Source organism: Dermochelys coriacea, chromosome 5 (genome assembly GCF_009764565.3).
Source record: "Dermochelys coriacea isolate rDerCor1 chromosome 5, rDerCor1.pri.v4, whole genome shotgun sequence".
Taxonomy (NCBI): Eukaryota; Metazoa; Chordata; order Testudines; family Dermochelyidae; genus Dermochelys; species Dermochelys coriacea.
This window is the reverse complement of record NC_050072.1, coordinates 59,696,745-59,722,023: the sequence shown is the minus strand read 5'-3', so window position 1 is coordinate 59,722,023 and position 25,279 is coordinate 59,696,745. Positions and strand designations below refer to the sequence as shown.

At 40.4% G+C, this 25,279-nt stretch overlaps 1 long non-coding RNA gene across 1 annotated transcript in view; it reads right to left on the bottom strand.

Moving 5' to 3' along the window:
- Positions 1 to 576: 576 nt before the first annotated feature.
- LOC119855470 overlaps positions 577 to 25,279 on the bottom strand; it is a 144,799-nt gene continuing 120,096 nt past the window's right edge. The window contains exons 3-4 of the long non-coding RNA XR_006281617.1: positions 10,485 to 10,598; positions 577 to 944 (exon numbers count right to left, since the gene is read on the bottom strand). This is a non-coding gene — a long non-coding RNA (uncharacterized LOC119855470). The remainder of the gene's footprint in view (positions 945 to 10,484; positions 10,599 to 25,279) is intronic.

The window sequence follows — 25,279 nt, the reverse complement described above, 5'->3', positions numbered from 1 at the left end:
GTTCAGAAAGGGGTTGCTATTACCTGTGGAAGCAGGATACACCAGATAGCTATAGGTCTGTTGCAAACCATTTTGGGGTTGGAAAACCCATTGTTGGGACTGTGGTTGTGCAGGCTGGTGAGGCAGTTAACACCATGATTTACCCACAGGTGGTTGCCATAATAAAAAGGTCTACAAATGATTGCTGGATTTCAGAGGATGGGATTTCTGAACTGTGCAGGGGCTATCAATGGCACCCATATCCCAATGTTTTGCCCATCAAAAGGGTCATCTGAATATGTGAACAGAAAACATTATTAATCAATCGTTCTGCAAGGCTTAGTGGACCACAGTCACAGATTCTCAAGTACAAATGTGGGGTGCTGAGGAGACCTTCAATTCAGCATTAATAAGGAGGACCAAGACAAATTAAATAAAGCATAAATTTTAATAAAAGTATGAGGTAAAAGGTTTAATGGAAAGATTTTGAAATCAGAACTAGAACGTATTGTTATCAAAGGATTTGTTCACAACTGAGAACAGCTGTGAGAACTAAAAATGGGTTTGGGGGCTGGTACATAATGGTGTTTCAGTATTTTTGGAGACTTGGTGTTTTCCTCCTGCTCAGTCAGGAGTGGCAGAGGGGAGAAGGTGGCAGTGGCAGCTGATGGGCTGGCTCTGGTGTTTCAGCATCAGGTAGACACTGCACTCTTTTGGCCTCCAGTTCAATGGCCTCTCCATTAGGGAATGCTCCCATTCCCTTTGGCATGACTCTATGTCCACGAACCACTTCACGCTGGAGAGACCTCTCCTCCAGTGTCCAGAAGAATTCAAATTGCTCCCTGTTTTTCCTATCCATCCCTATAAGCCCAGCCTCCATGGTCCTTCTTCATCTACCTCTGCTGTCTCTGCGTGCTTCTTCTGCCCTCTCAGTGAAATGGTTTCAGTCTCAGGAGCCCAAGCTCCTGCCAATTCAAACAAGGAGAGAATGATTTTTTTGGCCTTTGGAGCAAGCCAAGAAATTCTTCTGCATAACATAATTTTGCTATAGAAGGCCACAATTTTGGTACTTTTTAGCATTCCAGGAATGTAATGGTCTCACTATACTTGTTTCTCAGACAACTTCTGCAGCCATGAAGGAGCAGAGGCTAATGATGATAAGAAAACTCCATTAGTGTTTCTAACCTTTTAAAATGTTCATATTGGCTCACAGGAGATGAGGGCATGGAGGGAGAATTCCTTACGCAGGGCTATATTACCAGTTTACAATTTCTTTCCTTAAGGCTGGCCAACATTTGGAGAACATGGCCATTTTCAAAGTACCAGTCAGGTACTGAGTTTGGTCAGTTTTGACGGAGGACCAAGCATATTTGCACTGCCAGTGAACCTGAAGAATGATCTGGAGTTTTTGCTGCAACAGAAATTTGCTGAAATATGCTTGTAGGATTGGGAGGCAATTCCATTGAAAGTGGACTATATTCTCAGCTACAATAGGGGGTAAAAAACCTTACAATGCAAAAGGACATTTGAACCACAAACTCCCCACCCCTGGCTTGGCTGTACCAGAAAATCCTGACTCTGTGCTTGCTTTATAATGGTGAAATGGACAGGAAAAGAGACACACCACAACTTCATTGGAGTTCCTGAAATTCAGCTCAGCACCACAACCACTTGCCTCAGACAATTGCAAAGGGACCATCATGACCCAATGGGTCTTGAACCTGGGTCTGCAGGAACAACCATGGTCCTGCCCTTCATCTGGCAGCCGGTTGATGCTTGCGTACCTGGGATCCATGAAGCCCAGCCCCAGTTTGAGGCTCCATCCTGCAACCCTGATTCATGGTTCTGATCTCCAATTGGTGTCCTGCTTCTGACCTCCTGATACAACTGATTCTTGACTCCTGTCTTGTGACTGTGGACACTAGCTCTGACGACTAGGTCTGGCCACCCATGACCGGGCCATGACAGGGACACTGCAGTTTTTAACCAACAATCAAGCCTGATCCTTCTCCCATCCACACACCCCTGGGATGGGCAGCATGACTGTATGTGGGGAAAGGGCAGACATCAAGGACAGATACTGTAAAGATACTATAATCTTCCAAGGGAGAAAAGACGGCTGTGACTAACTTTTCTTTAGACAATCAACTGCCAGCCTTCTACAACTGTATTCTGTTCCCTTCCCCAACCAGAACCTTTCCAAACCACCCCTCACAGTCCACAGGTCCCACGACCATAGCTGCCTGACTGCTGGCTGAACAATGCACAGACATATGAGCGTACTGATTTTTCCTTTATAAAGTGTTTGGAAAAAATAGTTTTAGAAGCCAAATGCATAATTATGGCTCATCACAAATGACTGATTTAGAACTAAAAAAGAAAAGCAGTACTTGTGGCACCTTAGAGACTAACAAATTTATTAGAGCATAAGCTTTCGTGAGCTACAGCTCACTTCATAGTGAGCTGTAGCTCACGAAAGCTTATGCTCTAATAAATTTGTTAGTCTCTAAGGTGCCACAAGTACTGCTTTTCTTTTTGTGAATACAGACTAACATAGCTGCTACTCTGAAACCTGATTTAGAACTGTCTCGCTTGAGGACCATTTCGGGGGAGAGGGAGGAGGCTGGTTGCAGGGCGTGGAGGGATTTGGTAAGGGAGAGAGGGTGATAATGTCGTGGCTTCAGCACTGTGGTTCAAATACACAGCGACATCCCAATGCACAGCATATTCTCCAGGGAGAAAAAGTCAATGTACAGTACTTTAAATGCCCTTGATCTTAAAATTGGGAATATTGATGGGGTGGGTGCAGGGCCACTAACTTACCAGATTCACATTCTTGTTCCTGCCATGGCTTGGGGCCGTTCATTGTGGAGGTGGGGTGGGGGAGGCTTCTTCAATCTGCTCACCAGGTAAAGCTGTAAAATCACATGCATTTCATCCTCTGGATCTTCTGGGACATCCAGACCTGCATGGTTCCTGCTCCCTCCTCACACTGGCCCTCATCAGTGTCACTCTCAGAAAAGTGAGACCAGCAGGGCTTAGCAGAGGATCATGAGCCACTTCAGGTTCAGTAGTGGGAGTTCTTGACAGCATCTAGTCAAGCTCCTTGTAGAAGGGACATGTATAACAAGCCTTCCCAGGCCAACTGTTGGAGTCTTTGGCCTTCCTGTAAAGCCTCACATGCTTTATGTGTTCCTGGCACTTGGATGGAGTCTGCTGAATGCTTGTCTCCTTCAGCCTCTGTGAAATATCCCAGGAGAGATAAATCTTCCTACTGCTCTGGCCAAATACATGGTGTATGGTTAAGGCCTACTAAATTCATGGTCCATTTTGATCAACTTCATGATTATAGGATTTTAAAAATCGTTAATTTCATTATTTGAGATATTTTAATCTGAAATTTCATGGTGTTGTAATTTTAGGGGTCCTGACCCAAAAAGGTGTTTGGAGGTAGGGTGGGGGTTGCGGTACTGCTACCCTTACTTCTGTGTTGCTGCAGGTGGCGGCGCTGCCTTCAGAGCTGGACAGCGGGAGAGCGGCGGCTGCAGGCTGGGAGCCCAGCTCTGAAGGCAGAGCCGCCGCCAGCAGCAGGGCAGAGTAAGGACGGCATAGTGTGGTATTGCCACCCTTCCTTCTGCGCTGCTGCCTGCAGAGCTTGGTCCTCAGTCAGCAGCCACCACTCTCCGGCTGCCCAGCTCTGAAGGTAGCAGTGCCAAAGTAAAGGTGGCATGGTATAGTATTGCAAACCGTTAGTTCTGTGCTGTTGCTGGCAGGGTGCTGTCCTTGGAGCTGAGTGCTTGGCCAACAGCTGCCATTCTCCGGCTGCCCAGCTCTGAAGGCAGCACAGAAGTCAGGTTGGCAGTACCATGACCTTCCTAAAATAACCTTGCAACTCTTTTGGGTCGGGACCCCAATCTGAGAAATGCTGGTCTGCCCCGTGAAATATGTATAGTACAGGGTAAAAGCACATAAAAGAACAGATTTCAGGGGAGACCACCAGATTTTAAGGTCTGCGATGTGTTTTTCATAGCCATGAATATGGTATCCTCTGCCCACACATGGATTAGCAGCCAGGCATGGTCAGCAGGGCAAGAAACTGCTTTTGGAACTGGCTCCTATTTTCACATGTAAGCACTGCAGCAGAAAGGTGTTCTGCTGTGGTCAGTCAATGCAGCACACGCTACTGGGGCACAAGGATCTAGACCATGTAAGGGTCAGAAAGAAAAGGGCTCAGTGCATTGTGGTATACGGGAGGACAATTAATGAAACACTGCAAACAGGCATGGGTATGGGGCTATGCCACAGCCTAAGACATGTACTTACTGACATCCTTCCGGCATGCTAGCTTACTCACCCTTTACTCTCCTTCAGACGTGTGCTTCAGTGTGGCCAATAAGGGATTATGGGACAAGCCAATGCATGGACATGTGTACAGCTGCTAGTGTAGATATACCCTAAGAGGCATACTGCAGTAGTCACAACCAGGGAGAGGGAGGGGGATTAGAGGCTGTGATGACTTTAAGCTGCCTTTGTGCCTTCCTGATCTTGGGTTTGTCCAAACAACCCTAAGTCACTACAGCCTCCTAGGTCTGCACCATGTGCCACAGAACTGCCCAGAATCAGTGCAGTGCTGTGTGCTGAGGCACCATCGCAACGTGACCTTCTACCCCAGTTTCACGCCAGCACGTCCCCTATATAAGAGGTCCACAGGAGGCAGCCATACACCTGTCTTCCACAGTTCACACATCAGAATAATCCTTCCCCAACTGGAACTAGGACTTTTAGGATACTTTAATGCTGTTCCAGCCCTCTTGCCAGGCAAAGTGACTGGAGCAGGGGTGAGGATCTCACCCTGTGTCATTCATTTGGGATTTGTGAGGGGCAATTGTAATAATATTATTTTGAAGCAATGCTTTCTGTTCTAGAATACGATACCTATTATCTGACTAAGTATTTATGAATGGATTGGGCTTCGATTCAGAACTGAAAGACGTATGAGTAATCAACAACGTTTAATATAATTCTATATTGGGGTTTGCTTTTGTGCTTTCCCTTTGCATTTTGTACCATATCATAAGAAATTATAGTTGTAAAATTATCAAGGAAAAAAAATCAATGTCAAAATCTTATAGAGGAGCTAGACCTATTGCTGTAAGTCAGTATCACTCCTCTGAAATAAATGAAGCAATGTTCATTTATACTAGCTTAGGATCTTACCCTATATATCCATATTTATAGGAAATAGAGTAACACAAAACTCTGCAGGTTTCAGAGTAGCAGCCGTGTTAGTCTGTATTCGCAAAAAGAAAAGGAGTACTTGTGGCACCTTAGAGACTAACAAATTTATTAGAGCATAAGCTTTCGTGAGCTACAGCTCACTTCATCGAATGCATCCGATGAAGTGAGCTGTAGCTCACGAAAGCTTATGCTCTAATAAATTTGTTAGTCTCTAAGGTGCCACAAGTACTCCTTTTCTTTTTACAAAACTCTGCAGGAAGTCATCCTTACATAAAAGTAAATTTCATCCCCCACATTTAGGAGCAGAATTTACAAGTTTATGCTGAATTAGCCCTTGCATGCTTCAACAGATGGCCATGCCCTGCAGGTCCACCATGTTTTTGTGCTCTTATTTAGACTTGCAATATTTATGCTCTTAAGCTCCAACTGTTGAAAATGTAAAAATACAACTATGCTTACAATTCCCCATTTGGCTTGTGAATCCAAAGGCATCTTTTTGAAAAGTTGGCCCTAAGTGTTTTACAGAAATTGACAAGTGGTTACAAGTCAACCTCACACAGGAAATCAATTTGTTTACTGGAAGTGTTACAGCAGTATGAAGAATCATCTGAATTTAATGAACTGTAGCTAATGTGCATTATTGATTAACCAAAAATCTTCCTCTTCTATAACATTCTTCGAATCAGACATGCAACCTTGTTATTGTTTTGCTATTGTATCATGTTAGGACAGTGAGAGTAGTTAAACTAAAGAAAATTGTGTGTGCATTAGCTACCAGAATTATCAACTTGTCATCTTCTTGTATCCTGTATTCCATCTACTGAATTACTCTTTCTAGATGTTGTTTTTAAAATGCCAAAGTTCTGCATTTATATGACTATGTTTAGGCACTCAAGTTTGAACATTTTTGTTTAAATTCATTATAACTAAAATTGCTTTTTTTAAAGTATACCATCACATTGTACCATACATTTAAATAAATGAATACAGGCAAAAGAGTTATAGGCAGTGATAACTTTAGTTAAGGTTGCCTAACACTTCCATGGTAAGCTCCTGCTTTCAGTTGTTACTTCTATCGGTTGTACTCCATTAGCTCAATTGGTAGAGGTTCATGCTGTGGATCCATAGGTCCAGCATTCTACTTTTGCTGATGACTCATCAACAAAGGATCAATAGCGTTCTACGTATTAGTGACATTTTAGTTTTCTTTTTAATAGTTGTCTAACTTTTTCAAAATGCATATTTGTTGTTTTTATTGTTTCCTTGTGGTTCCTGTAGTTTCCATTCATTATTAGACTTCCATGTAAAGAAATGTTGCCCAAATTCCATTAGTGCATAAACTTGCCTTAGCTCATATTTCTGTATCCTGGTTAGTCTTGGTTAAAAATTCACTGGATGATATAGAATGCATTGGATGTTATCTTTAGAATTCTTGAACACTTTGCGAAGTCCGCTTTTTAACCTCCATATTTCTAAAGAATACAGCCCAAGTTTTATCTATCAGTACCTCTGAAATCCTTCATTTATTCCAGTTTGTTGTTTATGTCAACTGAGCATGTGTTCTCTTTTCTTATTTTTCCCTGTCTTTATTAACTTATATTTCTCATCACAGTTTTGCATAAGTCATATCTTTGTCAATTATTCCAGTCCATTGAAGTAATCATTATTGCCTCCACTCTTTGCACTTCACATTCCTTTTATCAGATAATTATTCATTCATAACAGTGGTGCCCAGAGGTCCCAATTAATATTGGTGTCAATTGTGCTGAGCACTATACAAATATAAAATATAAGAAAGTTCCTGTCCCAAACAGCTTACATCTACAGATGGAAAAGATGCAACAGGTAGATGTAGAAAACAGGGAGGGGAGGAGGGAGAAAACAAGAATACAGTGATATGAATATAAAGTTGAATATATTCGCGAAGTGTAAGCTTCCAAGTTTGTAGCACTCTACTAGACACTTTCCTTGAAGTTAAAATGGTAACACCATTGAAATTCTCTACCTTTGATATTCAAGCAAGTTCTAATCCACACAGATAGTTCACTGCAGCTCTAACAGATTTATTCACTTTGTAGATTGGTCTTTTTTGCAATGCTGTGTCAGACATTTTTCTAACGGCCATTAAATTACACCTGTGGCTCCTCTGGTAAATTACAGCTGGGTGATTGCTTCAGATTTCATAGACAGGATTCCCTTTAAAATGAAGCACACCTGGTGTACAGAGTCCATTTTCTAGGGCCCGCAATGGGGCTGATAGTGCAGGGTACCTCAGCAGTCCTGGCACAAAATAGAAGCGGTTGTCAGATCATAACAGGTGAATAGGGTTTATGAAATCTGCAACTTCATGGACCAAAGTAGCTCTCACATCCTGCCTGAGTGTTCAGAGCAACAATGGATGCAGTGACAGCCTTTGGTCTGGGGCAGCAGGTATGCAGGAACTGCATTGAAATCCTGCAGTCTTCTATTCCCCACAGCACTCATTTAGGGCCCTACAGAAAGACTTAAGTCCTCAAGCTTTTAACCAGAGGGACAAATTTTGCTATAATATTATTAGTTAATGCACCAAATATATGTTCCTACCATTTTGCCCAATGTTACAATGATGCTTTTACAGGCTACAATCTCCTAGATATCCTATATGGTACTTTCTTAAATTGAATCCTTACGTTATTATTGTTAATATTTATATTACAGTAGTACACAGAAGCCCCATTCACAATTGGGGCACCATTGCCTAGGCACTGTACAAACACACAAGAAGAATGCAATCCCTGACCCCAGGAGCTCGCAGTATTAGATTCTCTTCATTTCACACATCTCCCTTTTAAAGAAATTACAGTAATATACATGACATTGTCCTCCAGCTTCACCATTTTTTCCAGAATGGTTATGTACTTATTTTTCTTATAAGAATGCTATGTTCAGAGTGTGCCAGTCTGGAAAAAAATATAGGGCCTAATCTTGCAAGCCTTTTTTCAGGAGTAACCCTGTATATGGTGGATGCCTAGGTGGTAAAGTCAAGAGAATCTGTGATTGCACTCTACACAATTATTGGCTCAGAAGAAGTGCCATTGACAAACTTTTTGAAATGCAGTCTATTTTAAACAAATTTAATTTTAAGAATGATAAGGAACATTCTTATATTCACAATTCCCTCAAAAGTTTCATATTTGTTGAAAATGGAAATTTTAAAATCAGGTAAAGCACTGGAGAAAGAGATGAAGAAAGAACTTGCCATAATGGTATAAAATAACTAATGACAGACATGGAAGCTCAAGCCACACTCAGTGCCTGATCCAAAGCTCACTAAAGTAAGTGAGAATCTTTTAACTGAATTCAATTGGTTTGAATCAGGCCCTAAGTTGGTCAGTTTCTTACACAGGTAAGATAGGATCCTGCAAATAGATACACAAGTGTGGATCACTGTCCTGCATGTGGGGCCTTGGGGTGGTTTGGGGACAAGTTATTCTATTTAGTGTGTAACATTTTCCCACATGATTTTTATAATGTATAACTAGTACAAGAAATATGCAAGCCATGGCACTGGGTTTGTCTTCATTAAATTAGTCTCATTAAATAGTGTATTGATAAGGAATCAGAATTATCATTAATTTTAAATAATTTAAATATTGAAAGGTAAAAAATATAACTTTGGTGCTATTGACTCAGATTATATGGCTGCTTTCAAATCTTTATGGAGTAGCAGCAAATAGTTCATTGTACATAAAAATGTAAAGAATTCAAGCTTCAAACAACACACCCCGACAGTAAGCAGACTAGTAGGAGTTAAGAGCTGTAGGCTAGGTCTAAGTTGGTATTAGATTCACACATCTTAGCTTTTCCTTTTTCCAAAATCAATATCTGCAAATAATAAATGAGATCCCAAAGGGCTGAGTTAAGCTCCAACCACCACAGAGTAACTCTGCAATTGGTCATTGACTCAATAATGCAGGTGAGCGCCACACTGTAGAACATCTTTAGCACACTATAATAGAAAATTAATAGTGTTCAAATCAGCAGCGGGGTTACCCTAAGGATTACATAATAGCTTGGGTTAGAACAATGATCTAGCTCCAAGAAGTGTAAAATATCATAAAACTAGAAAAAGAAAGAATATCTCCAACATTACACATAATTTGTGAAGTGTGCACTGGCTTTTTTTTTTTCCAAAAAAACATGTTAAACAGCAAAGGTTCATATTAGAAAAGTATACTGTTGAAAATACTGCCAATAAACCGCATTGCAGTGGTGTCCATAGGGCATATGAAACTCGTATATCATTATAGTGTTAGTAGTAATTATAGAATACAAGAACTTATTTGCTGTTGGACTTACATAGTAGAGGGTTTAATGTTTTGTTAATTATTGTAAGGTATAACAGTATGCTCTCCATGATCATGTATTCATTCTTTTTAAATACTAAATATACAATATCACTGATTAGATATAAAGGAAAATTGTAACTTTTCTTTATAGTCTGTATAATATCTTTCATGTCTTGTATGGCTCATATGTGGTTGCTATTTTGGAGCCAGTATGATAACCTGGCCACAAATGCTCAGGCTAAGTATTTGAAGGATGACAAAAAATAAAGAATAAATTACTTATTTATATTTACATTAGCTTGCTGTGCTCCAATGGTATCAGAGACTAATAGGCACCCGGAGACAGAGAAAATCAGTATTCCCATACATCTAAAGCAATGTCAGAAAACTTCTGAACTGCACAGCACAAATATCTACCTATTCAAAAGAAACAGACTGCATAGCATGCAATAGAATATCAATTATTCATCTATCCATTTTTCGGTGCCAGGGAACACTTTGGACAGTGAAGGGCCCAGAAAGGAAATGTAAAAAGGATGTGATTTCTTAACTTAAGTAACACTTAAGGACAGGTAGATACTATACAGAGTATTTCTACGCTTTACAAAGTAAGGTGTTTCCATTATAATTAATTTTAAGGAAAACTACTTCACATCCTCTGGAAAAAAAGCAAACTTTAAAAACATAAAATACCACAAAGAAATTAGATGAATTCAATATTTAATTTACAGCATGAATTAGTTTCCTGAGCTGTTTTCTGTATTAACTGCAAAGCATGTCTCTAAAATATATTATAGGACACTGAAGGTCATATTTTCTGCCAGAAAGTAATGATTTCTATTGCAATTCTCAAACTGTCTCTGAAGGTCTCTGCTGCTCAAAATTCAAATAGGGCTGACAAAAATAATATGGTCACTATAGGATTAAGTTCAGACTTACCCAGAGGCTGCCACTGTACCATACATTTGCCCAAGCGAAAAAGCTTATGGCATTCCTCGCAGGCTACTTGTCTTACTTTTCGAGGAGCGATGTCCTCACTCAGCTTGGCACCAGCTGTAGGAATAAAAGATCAGTGTGAAGATTAAAATCCTCTGCTGCTCTAGCGCTTTCTCTGTGGTTCTTTTTAATAGTGACTTGTGCCATACACAAAATGGCACCTCTCTTTCAATGCAGAGAGGTCCAGGCTTTATATACCAAGCATGTGTATGTGAGTATACCACAAAACACTAGTTCCTTATCATGCGCTTGTTAGCTTGTCCAATCTATGGCAATCACTTCGGTCTCAGGGGTTGAAAGACACAAGACGCAGGAAAAAAGGGAAGCAAAAGCTGAAGAAAGATCAATACTGCACTGTGAAACAAGAAGTGTAGGCTATTTACTTTTCATTGATCTGATGATGCAGGAGAAACACCTCAGACTGGCATTAAATTGAGGGAATACATCTTCTGTGTTTTTTCACCTCAAGGTCAAGAGAGAGCCAAAAAAGAAATTAGAACAAACAGAAACTAATCACAGGAGTACAATAAAACCATTAATCCACATTACAAATCCACATGGAAACATAATTAAATATCAGGCTGAATAAGGTTTACAATAAAATAAGCACTGCCAGCTCTTATCTGTTTCTACTTGTACCCAGACCACTGGGAAAGAAAAAAATGTATATGAAGAAATCTATAGCAAATCAGAGTTTAATGTTGGGACGGAGGCCCATTCTAAAATAGCCTAGCCACAAAACAAATGTCCTGACTATAATTAGAAACCTACATATGATTCCTGTGGCAGGGGGATTTAACTTTTCACCCATACTTATTTAAACAAATATAGTTGAAAAATGCATCATTTTCTGAGGGATTTATCATACTACTTTATCCTGTAATTGTCTAAACTGACAAATAATGAACATCCTGGTGGGGATTTAAATGGTTTTTTAGGGAAAACAAAACAAGCCACAAAACCCCAACTAGAAAAGGATCACCATGGAAATTTACAAATCCAAATGAAAATATGATACACAATGAAAGCTTGGAGGACCCACCACCCTGATATGAGGAAAATAGTGGTGGACAAAACCTCAAAAAGATTTAGAAGTTTTGTTAAAATAAGCATCCATGAAAACTGGGCTTGAAATCTCATGAGAAACAGATCTCATGAGATTTCCAATCTTTCCCAAATTGGTATATCTGGAAATACTTCAAAAATGACCTTTTTAACTAAAACTAGGAAGGGCAGAGGAGCCTAACAGGACCTCTTGGTAGGCTAGTACAAACAGGTACAATTCCTAGAACTCATGATCAGTAAAGGAAGGCGCAAGTTCAGTAAGCAAAAGTAGTGGCTCTCAACCTTTCCAGATTACTGGAACCCTTTCCAGGAGTTTGCTAGTGCTTTTTATATAGTCTGTTGTAAAACTAGTCAAATAACTAGATGAATTCATGTACCCCCTAGAAGACTGCTGCATACCCCCAGGGTACACATACCCTGGTTGAGAACCACTGAGCTAAAGAACCATATCTTTGAACCTACAAGTTAGTACAGGGGCAGCTCATTCTCCTCTCCTATTGATGCTACTATTACATGGAGACACCCTCTTCTAGAGGGGCCTCTGAACTTAATTGGGAATATTCCAGATGGGAAGATCATGAGTGCTGCAGTCCAGCCTTGGAGATTGCAATTCTCATGCTGCCTTGGGGGAGAGAGAGAGACTTCCACTTCCAAGGGATATAAGGAGAGCATGGGATGGTCTTCATCTTGTGTGAAAGGAGCTGAGATCCTGGTAGGGGAATGGACATTGCACTGAGGAGCTCTGTCCAAGTCAGGAACAGCTTTAAGCTACTAATATAAAGCCAGAAGCTTCAGCTGAGAGTCTTCTAAGGCTTAGCAGGAAGCCTCCAAGGCTGATGGCAGCTTCATTAGACCCAGGGCAGAGACTGCTGCTGTGCCCAGAACTGACCAAGGGTGGCCTGCAGTGAAGGCAGTGAAAGTGACCATCACCTTTATTGGTTGGGGAAGTGCTTGCAAGGGAAGGGGGAGAGCAAAGAAACTATAAAGGTTTGCCTGATAAAGTGGTCTTCTTGTCTAATCAGGACCTAGGGTTACTGACCTATATACACGGCTGCTACTCTGAAACCTGACCTATATTAAAACAACTCCCATCTTCAGAGGAGTTGTGCAGCTTGGAATGACCCCAGTTGCTCTACCCTGTGTCACCTTGCCTGGACTGTTTTACTGGTCCAGCTGTACCCAGCTTCAACATCTTCAAGTGCACCCATGCAAGCATTTAGAACTCTGACATTCAGAGGATTGCATGCTCAGGGGTGGGGTAATGGTGGTAATGTAAATGTAAGTTGGTTACATTTCACTCACTACTCTAGATTGCATTTATTGTTTTACTGAAGTGCCACCTGCTGATTTAAATGGGTTGTGATACACTAATCTCAATCTGTTATATCAAGTTTTCTTAAATTAAGTAAAGGTGTGTTAACTCTAATCTAAATGTATATTGGGTGTATATTGTTTATAATTGCTCTTTTGAGTTAGACACATTGCATAGATTAGCTCAGGTTTATTCCTGGAGACTCCCAAGGCATGTCAGTGGGCTCAGCCTGGTGGAGGCACCGCCAAAATTAATTTTCTTTATAAGTAAAAGGACTGCAGCAAAGGGGTGATAGAGGATTCCTATCTACCCAGCATCACCATTGAGAACTCAGGATCTCCTTTAATTTCGACATCATCAGGTACCCGGGCACACAGGTAAGTGCTGCCTGCTCCTGAGTAAACCAGGGAGGAACTGGTGGGTTACATACAGTTTCACAATCTCCTAGGGACAGGAAGAAGAAACACTTCCCTGAACTTACTCTCTGCCTTACTTCCTGACACCAGTGTTCTTCCCATGTGGGAGGAGCCACACCTTTAGGGGCTGGTTGGGAAAGGACACACTCACTGAGCCAGGGCAGTAACTCTGTTACAGGTTCACAATTTTGTTTATGAACTGGGTTTTAGTCCAAGGAAGCTTATGCCCAAATAAACTTGTTAGTCTCTAAGGTGCCACAAGGACTCCTCACTGTTTTTGCTGATACAGACTAACACAGCTACCACTCTGAAGCTTGTCACAATTGCTATTGTTAGACAAGGTGTCATACCCACTGTTTTATAGTACACTGTATTACAAATCCCAAGTCTTCAAAAATCATGAGCCAGGTCCCAAAAATTATGAGTTAATTTTTAAATTTCATGATTTTTAAACCAAATTCGATATGTATGTTTTATTTCCTTTCTGGGTTTTGAGCTTTTAGGGTTCACATTTTCAACCTTTTTACACAACCCTGAGAGGTAGAAATTTATGTTAAAAAAAAATGAAAGCTGAGATTTTCATCAAATCACACGAAGCTGGGGCCTGAAGGTAAAACACCAAATATATCCCAAGACTCATGATAAAAGAATGAGAGTTGGTGTCACTGACAGTGCAGATACACAACGTGCCAAGCAAAAACAGAAAGTTCTTGCCCTTGACAAACTTATTGTCAAAATGCAAACAGTGGCCAATACATTGATCAAAGTGGCATGTACCAGTTTTCATTACTGGAATACATGAGTTTGGAAAAGTGATCAGAAGTGGGAGAGGGAGGGAGTAAAAAAATTAACTTGGGGACTGTCTGAAGACTAAAGGGCAGCATACAAGGCATGAAGGAAGGAATGGAAGAATGAGATAGGGTAGCTTAAAGAGAAAAGCTCAAACTGGAAGTGTAAGTGGTTTATGAAGAAATGAGGACTGAGATACAGGAAAGAGTAGAAATGTGGAGTTTTCTGAAAGGGAGGAAAAGGAAGACAATTTAAATAAGTTAGCTTTTCCTTCAGTTCAACAGTTGGCATTAAAGTTACCCAGATTGATTTGCCCATTCCTAGTGGTAATTAATGCTCAAGGCATTCAAGTATGCAGACCAATAAAGGACCTTGAGGTTAAACATCAAAGCCAAGCTGAGATAATTGCTAAGCTGCAAAAGTCAATGATACTTGAATGCCACAATCATGACTGAAAAAATAAAAGCAATAAAATGTATATTATACATTACAATAATATTTACAGGTGTTACATATACTGTAATCTTAACATTTTATTTGAAGGATGTAATTTTAATACTTAACCATTCATATTTAAGCAGCTCATTATGATAAAACCAGCAGGTTGTACCACAAAAAGAAAGTTATGAAAAATAATTATGGTTAATGCCTGCAGCCAGAAGTTAGCAGGTGGCTGGAAAATATTTTGAATATTTTCATTGCTGGTAAAAAAAGTTTCTGGAAGGGTTTTATCATCCATATTATTTTAGTATTTGTTATTAAGATTAAACTTTATTGGTAGTTAGTTGTCAGAAAAGATGAGATGAGCAGGAATGAAGATTTCTTGATTTGTTTCATGTTTCATTTGCAGTGCTGCTGCTAAGATGTTACTGAAATATTATCTCTGTTGTGAATTTCTTCTGTCAATGTAGCTTCTTACATTGGATTCATTTTTATGACCTAAACCTTCATAATAATTCTTGTTTCAATACTGTTTCCACTTAATACAGTGGCTCTGGTTGCACTGAGGCAGTGATTTGTGTTTATGTAGAGAGTCTGGCATCTTTGCTGAGATTAGACATGAATTTTGATAGGGTTCCATTCCACTGTTTCTTATTTTTGTACCAATTTTTGTCTCACAGATTCCAACGGGAAATTTCGGTTTGGTCTTTGCCAGATATTTTAAAAATTTGGAAATCTACAGTTCATAAGCAGGTATGGGGCAAAATGGTGTTAATGTACTTGCCCTTTTACCGTCTTGATACGCTAGTTAGGAAAAACTAATGTATTTAGCTAAACTAGACATTGCATGGTTCTGGATTATGCATTCCTAGAATGAGATCAAATAGTTTTGGGATATTACCTTCCTCAAGTGGCTTCTGATACTCTGTTTCATCTGTGTATTCTTATTTTATTTTTAAAGTAAATTCTATAAAACATTGTTTGATCTAAGAAGAGTCTTTGTATGCTTCTCGGAGGTGTTTATTTTTGTTTGCAAAAAAGTTCCTATCACACCATAGGGGCTGTGCAATAACAGATAACATTATACAACAAAATAGATTTGTAAAAAAAAGATTAAGTGAATTTTTTGTATCATTTTAGGGACAGGTAGAGACTGTATGAATTACAGTGGATACAAGTTTCCTTTTAGCTTGTCTATTTGGAATTATACCCAAATGAAAAAATGTTAGTTATAATATTATTGTGTGTAACTAGCCAAAAAAACTGATGCTCCAGTGCTTCATGTATTTATATTAGCATGTATTTATATTATATTATTGGGGCTGATTCTAGATTTTTAATCTCTGAAAGTTTGGGATTTAAAGTCTGGAGTGAAATCCTGGCCTCACTGACATCAATGGCAAAATGCCTATTGACTTCAATGATGTGAGGATTTTACCTGGGTAGTTTTTTTGGTTCAGAACCAACTTTAAATGTATATGTTGATATATATTTAAAGATACTAAGACAGTTTCTTCCTTTTTGATAGATTAGGCCCAAATTCTGCTTTCTGATCCATGTAGAAAAGAAAAGGAGTACTTGTGGCACCTTAGAGACTAATAAATTTATTTAAGCATAAGCTTTCGTGAGCTACAGCTCACTTCATCGGATGCATCCGATGAAATGAGCTGTAGCTCACAAAAGCTTATGCTCAAATAAATTTGTTAGTCTCGAAGGGGCCACAAGTACTCCTTTTCTTTTTCGCGAGTACAGACTAACACGGCTGCTACTCTGATCCACGTAGGTGGATTTTTGCCCCTTTACTTCAGTGGGGCAAAACGGGCAACTTTTTAAAGGCAATACTGTTGGCTTTTCAAATGTTTATTATTTATTAATGTTATAAAAATGAACTGGAGTGGACTGAAATTCTGAGACCTTTTTGAAGCTCCATTGTTTAAATTAATTGACTAAAAGTCCAATAAACTCGATAGTTAATGATGAATCAATTACTACTGCTGTTATATTTCAAAAAATGAGAAGTATATTGGCTAATTATGAGAGGTAATCAATTTTAGGTACAAGAAAAGAAAACAGCAACATCTGTTTTATTTAAAAGAAAGATTTAATTTTTTATGGAATTTTTAATCATACATTTTTTGCTCCGTTCCTTTTATTTCCAATCTCTTTTAGGAAGATAAACCAAGAACAAAGTAATCTCCCCCTGCCTCTACAATGGACTTTTGAAGTCTGTAAAATTTAAAATCAAAAGGAAGTAGCTGGAATATCAGAGAGAAAACAAAAAAATAGCACAGTTTTGTTGAAATGTATGCTGTTTGTCAGTGGTTGATAACATGATGGATGGTAGAGCAATTATTTTATATACATAAAAAGAAGACATGCAATATACAAGTGTCAAAACATTTACACAGATTGCAAACTACTTACACACATTATAAGATACTTCATTTTCACAGACCAGAGTGTCAAAACAAAGTGGGGGGGAGGGGGGGATGCCATTGCTTTAATGTTGGGGATCTCATAAAGTTAGAACTGCTGCAAATTTTCACTGGACACTTTAGATCTGACACAACTGGCACTGAAGCCAATGGAAAGACTCCCATTGATTTCAACGAGGGCTGGAACCAGTCCTTAAAGCATAGAGTATAAACCCTTGAGTTCTCATACAAAAGCTCTTAACATTTGGGCAAAAATTCTGACTTCCGTCCTATAGAATGCATTTTTAGGCACAGTGCAGAAACTTCACCACAGATTCTGCATTCATTCCATGTGAATTTGGCCCTTACTTTCTCAGTAATCTCATTGGTAGATTGGTGATAAGGAGTGAGTTGAGTCAAAAGTCAACAGATTCAGAGCAAAATCGCTGTACTGTAATCTCTGTGTAGCTGGTATGTGTGTTGGCTTGAAGATCAGCAAGATAGGCACTGATCAATGCTGTGTTTGAGTGAAATGTTCACAAAACAAACTCAACCACTTCAAATAATTGAACATTTCATACTTTGGAGACTTATTTCAGTTTTACAAACCGCAAATTGGGACAGTTAAGTGCTTTTTCTACCTTGGAGACTCTATATTTTGTATTTGTGAGTATGACGAGATAGTTTATAAATAGCAAACATGGATAAAACACTACATTTAAATGGTTTCAGAGTAGCAGCCATGTTAGTCTGTATCCGCAAAAAGAAAAGGAGTACTTGTGGCACCTTAGAAACTAACAAATTTATTTGAGCATAAGCTTATGCTCAAATAAATGTGTTAGTCTCTAAGGTGCCACAAGTACTTCTTTTCTTTTTACATTTAAATGATTTTTGTTCTTGTTTGTTTTTTGTTTTTACAGAGGCGATGGAAAGATGTGAAGTGAGAACAGAAAGCTTTTTGTAAAGAAGGGAACAGAGAGAGCTCCTTGTAAATTATTTTACCTTTAACCTCACTCCTAGCTTTAAGAAAGTCCAGCCCCCAATGAAGCTTCATCTATCCCCTCTCTTCCACCTAATTTGTGGATTTTATTTTCATAAGATCATAAGAACAGCCATACTGGGTCAGACCAAAGGTCCATCTTGCCCAGTATCCTGTCTTCCGACAGTGGCCAATGCTAGGTGCCCCAGAGGGAATGAACAGAACAGGTAATCATCAAGTGATCCATTCCCTGTCACTCATTCCCAGCTTCTGGCAAACAGAGGCTAGGGACACCATCTCTGCCCATCCTGGCTAATAGCCATTGATGGACCTATCCTCCATGAATTATCTAGTTCTTTTTTGAACCCTGTTATTGTCTTGGCCTTCACAATATCTTCTGGCAAAGAGTTCCACAGGTTGACTATGAATTGTGTGAAGAAATACTTCCTTTTCTTTGTTTTAAATCTGCTACCTATTAATTTCTTTTGGTGACCCCTAGTTCGTGTGTTATCAGGAGTATATAACACTTCCTTACTACTTTCTCCATACCAGACATGCTTTTATAGACCTCTATCATATCCCCCCTTAGTCGTCTCTTTTCCAAGCTGAAAAGTCCCAGTCTTATTAATCTCTCTTCATATGAAAGCTGTTCCATACCCCTAATCATTTTTGTTGCCCTTTTCTGAACCTTTTCCAATTCCAATACATCTTTGTTGAGATGGAGCAACCACATCTGCACACAGTATTCAAAATGAGGGTGTACCATGGATTTATATTGAGGCAATATGATATTTTCTGTCTTATTTTCTATCTCCTTCTTAATGATGCCCAATATTCTGTTCGCTTTTTTGACTGCGGCTGCAAATTGAGTGGATGTTTTCAGAGAACTCTCCACAATGACTAAGATCTCTTTCCCATTTTCTTTAGTTACCCAAGGAATATTTTAGTTAGGAAAGTACATGTATTTAGTTAGGAAAGTACATGTATAAAGTCAAGTACAAGTCTGATTGGAGGAAATAAATGCCATTTGAGAAGGAACTGAGCAGGCTGGTGGATAGGGGACATGCTGCTATTGCTGTAGCAATAGCCGCAAAATAGAGCTCAGGGCTGTGGATAGGCCCAGGAAGTAACCTGCAATGCTAAGGAGATGAGAAAAGAGGGGCAGTCAGAAGTAGAGTTTCTTCTGGTCATTTAAAATTTATGTCATACTCCTACTGACTGCTCCTGTACAGAATCCCCATGCCCTGCAATGTGTGATCAGGTCTGCTCTACTCACCACTCAGTGGCCCCTTCCTGTGGCTCATCTGGGGAATTAGCTCAGCCACCTGATCTGACCCCCTCTTCCTGTGGCTACTCAGCCTGCTATTTCCTCACTTATTCCATGGCCTCTCATGTGCCAGGAGCTGCAGCACTTTCTTCTTCATGGCTTAGGCCTCCAGCTAAGTCACATAAAAGTTCTCCCCCCTCCCAGGGTATCATTAAAGTCTACTTCCAGACTGCTTCCAGCCATCCCCAAATGCGCTATCCCTACAGTGTCACTCCAGCAGGGGAGCCCAGGCCCGGCCTCAACTCTGGGTTCCAATCCAGGGACCCTCAACCCAGCAGGTCTGGGCTTTTGCTCTCTCAGCCCTTACTGTTCCTTCCCTGGACTGCTTCCTACTTTTCCTCCTTGTATTTAGGAGTATGACTGCAGGTTTTTCCTCCTTGCAGCCTACCAACTTCTTCTTTTTACAGTTCCCGCCCAGCTCCTCTCTCCGCTGGATTTCATCAGCAATTAGGCCCTAGTATGCCTTGGGTGCAGCCTAAAGTTAATTGGCCTAATTTACCCCTTCAGGCCTTGCACCACATCATCACAACATGTAATAGTGCTAATAAAGGTGTTGGGAGAGATCTGTGCATTGAAGCAATTCTTCCCTCCTTTAAGTTTGTAAGAGTTTGGAACAACCTAACCAAGCCAAAAGCCCCCATCACACATACATTCAACTCCATCTCTAAGAGTCAGGAAAATATCATGCCCACTTTATAGATGGGAAAATTCAGGCTTTGAGAGGTTAACATGACTTGCCCAGGTTCTCAGAATGACCAAGTGGCAGAGCCAAAAATAGGATTTAGGAGACCTGAATCCCAATCTCAATAATAGACAATGCTCCATCTGAGACAAAAGTACTATATCTGGTCTCCATTGTTAGGGGGCTTATTCCTTCACCAACTTACTTCCCTGGTCCTTCTCGCATGAACAGAGAGCCACAATACCCAAAGTCCAAAGGTGCAAACAATTCAATGTTTATTGGGGTGAACTTCCAGCAAGCATGATTCCAGTTTCCTTCCTTAGTGTCCTCCTTCCCAGCTTTGACACCACAGAGCCTTACCTGTGTCCTTGTTCCCATTTCCCCCTTTAGCTAAACATGATTCCAATTTCCCCACCCCCATGTTCCCAATTCCCCCCACACACACACACCCACTCACTTCCTGATTGACTGCAGGCTATATAGTAAAACTTGAGTTATGCTTAGCTATACCTTAACCAATCATTTTACTTAAATTTAACTAACCAATCCTAACATATTGTAACATGATTATGTAACCAATTGTATCCCACCACCTTAATTAGTTTACACCCAGCAAAATTAATTATACAGCAGACAGAAGCAATCACAGAACCAGACAGAGATTATAGATTCATAGATACTAAGGTCAGAAGGGACCATTCTGATTATCTAGTCCAACCTTCTGCACAGCGCAGGCCACAGAATCTCACTCACTCACTCCTACGAAAAACCTCACCAATTTCTGAGCTATCGAAGTCCTCAAATCATGGTTTAAAGACTTCAAGGAGCAGAGAAGCCTCCCTCAAGTGACCCGTGCCCCATGCTACAGAGGAAGGAGAGCCTCTCCAATCTGCCCAGGAGGAAAATTCCGTCCCGACCCCAAATATGGCGATCAGCTAAACCCTGAGCATATGGGCAAGATTCACCAGCCAGATACTACAGAAAATTCTTTCCGGGGTAACTCAGATCCCATCATCTAATATCCCATCTCAGGGGATTAGTCCTATTTACCCTGAATATTTAAAGATCAATTACTTACCAAAATCACATTATCCCATCATACCATCTCCTCCATAAACTTATCCAGTAGAATTTTAAAACCAGATAGATCTTTTGCCCCCACTGCTTCCCTTGGAAGGCTATTCCAAAACTTCACTCCTCTGATGGTTAGAAACCTTCGTCTAATTTCAAGTCTAAACTTCTTGGTGGCCAGTTTATACCCATTTGTTCTTGTGTCCACATTGGTGCTGAGCTTAAATAATTCCTCTCCCTCTCCTGTATTTATCCCTCTGATATATTTATAGAGAGCAATCATATCTCCCCTCAACCTTCTTTTAGTTAGTCTAAACAAGCCAAGCTCCTTAAGTCTCCTTTCATAAGACAAGTTTTCCATTCCTCGGATCATCCTAGTAGCCCTTCTCTGTACCTGCTCCAGTTTGAATTCATCCTTTTTAAGCATGGGAGACCAGAACTGCACACAGTATTCTAGGTGAGGTCTCACCAGTGCCTTGTATAATGGTACTAAAACCTCCTTATCCCTACTGGAAATGCCTTTCCTGATGCATCCCAAAACTGCATTAGCTTTTTTCACAGCCATATCACATTGGCAGCTCATAGTCATCCTATGATCAACCAATACTCCAAGGTCCTTCTCCTCTTCCGTTACTTCTAATTGATGCGTCCCCAACTTATAACTAAAATTCTTGTTATTAATCCCTAAATGCATAACCTTACACTTCTCACTATTAAATTTCATCCTATTACTATTACTCCAGTTTACAAGGTCATGCAGATCCTCCTGTATAATATCCCGATCCTTCTCTGAATTGGCAATACCTCCAAGCATTGTATCATCTGCAAACTTTATTAGCACACTCCCACTTTTTGTGCCAAGGTCAGTAATAAAAAGAATAAATAAGATTGGTCCCAAAACCGATCCCTGAGGAACTCCACTGGTAACCTCCCTCCAACCTGACAGTTCGCCTTTCAGTAGGACCCGTTGCAGTCTCCCCTTTAACCAATTCCTTATCCACCTTTTGATGTTCATATTGATCCCCATCTTCTCCAATTTAACTAATAATTCCCCATGTGACACAGTATCAAATGCCTTACTGAAATCTAGGTAAATTAGATCCACTGCATTTCCTTTATCTAAAAAAATCTGTTACTTTTTCAAAAAAGGAGATTAGGTTGGTTTGGCACGATCTACCTTTTGTAAAACCATGTTGTATTTTGTCCCATTTACTATTGACTTCAATGTCCTTAACTAATTTCTCCTTCCAAATTTTTTCCAGGACCTTGCATACTACAGATGTCAAACTAACTGGCCTGTAGTTACCCGGATAACCTTTTTTTCCTTTCTTAAAAATAGGAACTATATTAGCAATTCTCCAATCATTCGGTACTACTCCTGAGTTTACAGATTCATTAAAAATTCTTGCTAATGGGCTTGCAATTTCAGGTGCCAATTCCTTTAATATTCTTGGATGAAGAATATCTGGGCCCCCCGATTTAGTCCCATTAAGCTGTTTGAGTTTCGCTTCTACCTCAGATATGGTAATATCTACCTCCATATCCTCATTCCCATTTGTCATGCTACCATTATCCCTAAGATCCTCTTTAGCCTTATTAAAGACTGAAGCAAAGTATTTGTTTAGATATTGGGCCATGCCTAGATTATCCTTAACCTCCACTCCATCCTCAGTGTTTAGCGGCCCCACTTCTTCTTTCTTAGTTTTCTTCTTATTTATATGGCTATAGAACCTTTTACTATTGGTTTTAATTCCCTTTGCAAGGTCCAACTCTACTCGACTTTTAGCCTGTCTCACTTTATCCTACATGTTCTGACGTCAATTAGGTAGCTTTCCTTGCTGATCCCTCCCATCTTCCACTCCCTGTATGCTTTCTGCTTCTTCTTAATCACCTCTCTAAGATGCTTGCTCATCCAGCTTGGTCTACAACTCCTTCCTATGAATTTTTTCCCCTTTCTTGGGATACAGGCTTCCGATAGCTTCTGCAGCTTTGATTTAACGTAATCCCAGGCCTCCTCTACCTTTAGATCCATAAGTTCTTCAGTCCAATCCACTTCCTAACTAATTTCCTTAATTTTTGAAAGTCAGCCCTTTTGAAATCAAAAACTCTAGTTGCAGATTTATTTTTGTTAATCCTTCTGTTCAGTTTGAACTGAATTAGCTCATGATCACTTGAGCCAAGATTGTCCCCTACAACCATTTCTTCTATGAGATCCTCACTATTCACCAAAATTAAATCTAAAATGGCATCCCCTCTAGTCGGTTCAGCAACTACTTGATGAAGGAATCCATCAGCTATCGCATCTAGGAAAATCTGAGCCCTATTATTATTACTAGCACTGGTCCTCCAGTCTATATCTGGGAAGTTAAAGTCTCCCACGCAATTTCCATTAGTATTTACTTTATTAAAGACATTAAAAAGGGCTCTATCCATATCCAAATTAGATCCCGGAGGTCTATAGCACACCCCAAGCACTATCGTAGGAGAGGCTTTACTAGTTTTCTTCTCCAATGTAATTTTTGTCCAGACGGACTCTGTCTTATCCATTGCATCGCTTCTTATTTCTTTACATTCTACCTCATCATTGATATACAATGCTACTCCACCCCCTTTACCTTTGTTTCTGTCTTTCCTAAACAGCACATACCCTTCAATACCTGTATTCATAGAATCATAGAATATCAGGGTTGGAAGGGACCCCAGAAGGTCATCTAGTCCAACCCCCTGCTCAAAGCAGGACCAAGTCCCAGTTAAATCATCCCAGCCAGGGCTTTGTCAAGCCTGACCTTAAAAACCTCTAAGGAAGGAGATTCTACCACCTCCCTAGGTAACGCATTCCAGTGTTTCACCACCCTCTTAGTGAAAAAGTTTTTCCTAATATCCAATCTAAACCTCCCCCATTGCAACTTGAGACCATTACTCCTCGTTCTGTCATCTGCTACCATTGAGAACAGTCTAGAGCCATCCTCTTTGAAACCCCCTTTCAGGTAGTTGAAAGCAGCTATCAAATCCCCCCTCATTCTTCTCTTCTGCAGACTAAACAATCCCAGCTCCCTCAGCCTCTCCTCATAAGTCATGTGCTCTAGACCCCTAATCATTTTTGTTGCCCTTCGTTGTACTCTTTCCAATTTATCCACATCCTTCCTGTAGTGTGGGGCCCAAAACTGGACACAGTACTCCAGATGAGGCCTCACCAGTGTCGAATAGAGGGGAACGATCACGTCCCTCGATCTGCTCGCTATGCCCCTACTTATACATCCCAAAATGCCATTGGCCTTCTTGGCAACAAGGGCACACTGCTGACTCATATCCAGCTTCTCGTCCACTGTCACCCCTAGGTCCTTTTCCGCAGAACTGCTGCCGAGCCATTCAGTCCCTAGTCTGTAGCGGTGCATTGGATTCTTCCATCCTAAGTGCAGGACCCTGCACTTATCCTTATTGAACCTCATTAGATTTCTTTTGGCCCAATCCTCCAATTTGTCTAGGTCCTTCTGTATCCTATCCCTCCCCTCCAGCGTATCTACCACTCCTCCCAGTTTAGTATCATCCGCAAATTTGCTGAGAGTGCAATCCACACCATCCTCCAGATCATTTATGAAGATATTGAACAAAACGGGCCCCAGGACCGACCCCTGGGGCACTCCACTTGACACCGGCTGCCAACTAGACATGGAGCCATTGATCACTACCCGTTGAGCCCGACAATCTAGCCAGCTTTCTACCCACCTTATAGTGCATTCATCCAGCCCATACTTCCTTAACTTGCTGACAAGAATGCTGTGGGAGACCGTGTCAAAAGCTTTGCTAAAGTCAAGAAACAATACATCCACTGCTTTCCCTTCATCCACAGAACCAGTAATCTCATCATAAAAGGCGATTAGATTAGTCAGGCATGACCTTCCCTTGGTGAATCCATGCTGACTGTTCCTGATCACTTTCCTCTCCTCTAAGTGCTTCAGGATTGATTCTTTGAGGACCTGCTCCATGATTTTTCCAGGGACTGAGGTGAGGCTGACCGGCCTGTAGTTCCCAGGATCCTCCTTCTTCCCTTTTTTAAAGATGGGCACTACATTAGCCTTTTTCCAGTCATCCGGGACTTCCCCCGTTCGCCACGAGTTTTCAAAGATAATGGCCAAGGGCTCTGCAATCACAGCCGCCAATTCCTTCAGCACTCTCGGATGCAATTCGTCCGGCCCCATGGACTTGTGCACGTCCAGCTTTTCTAAATAGTCCCTAACCACC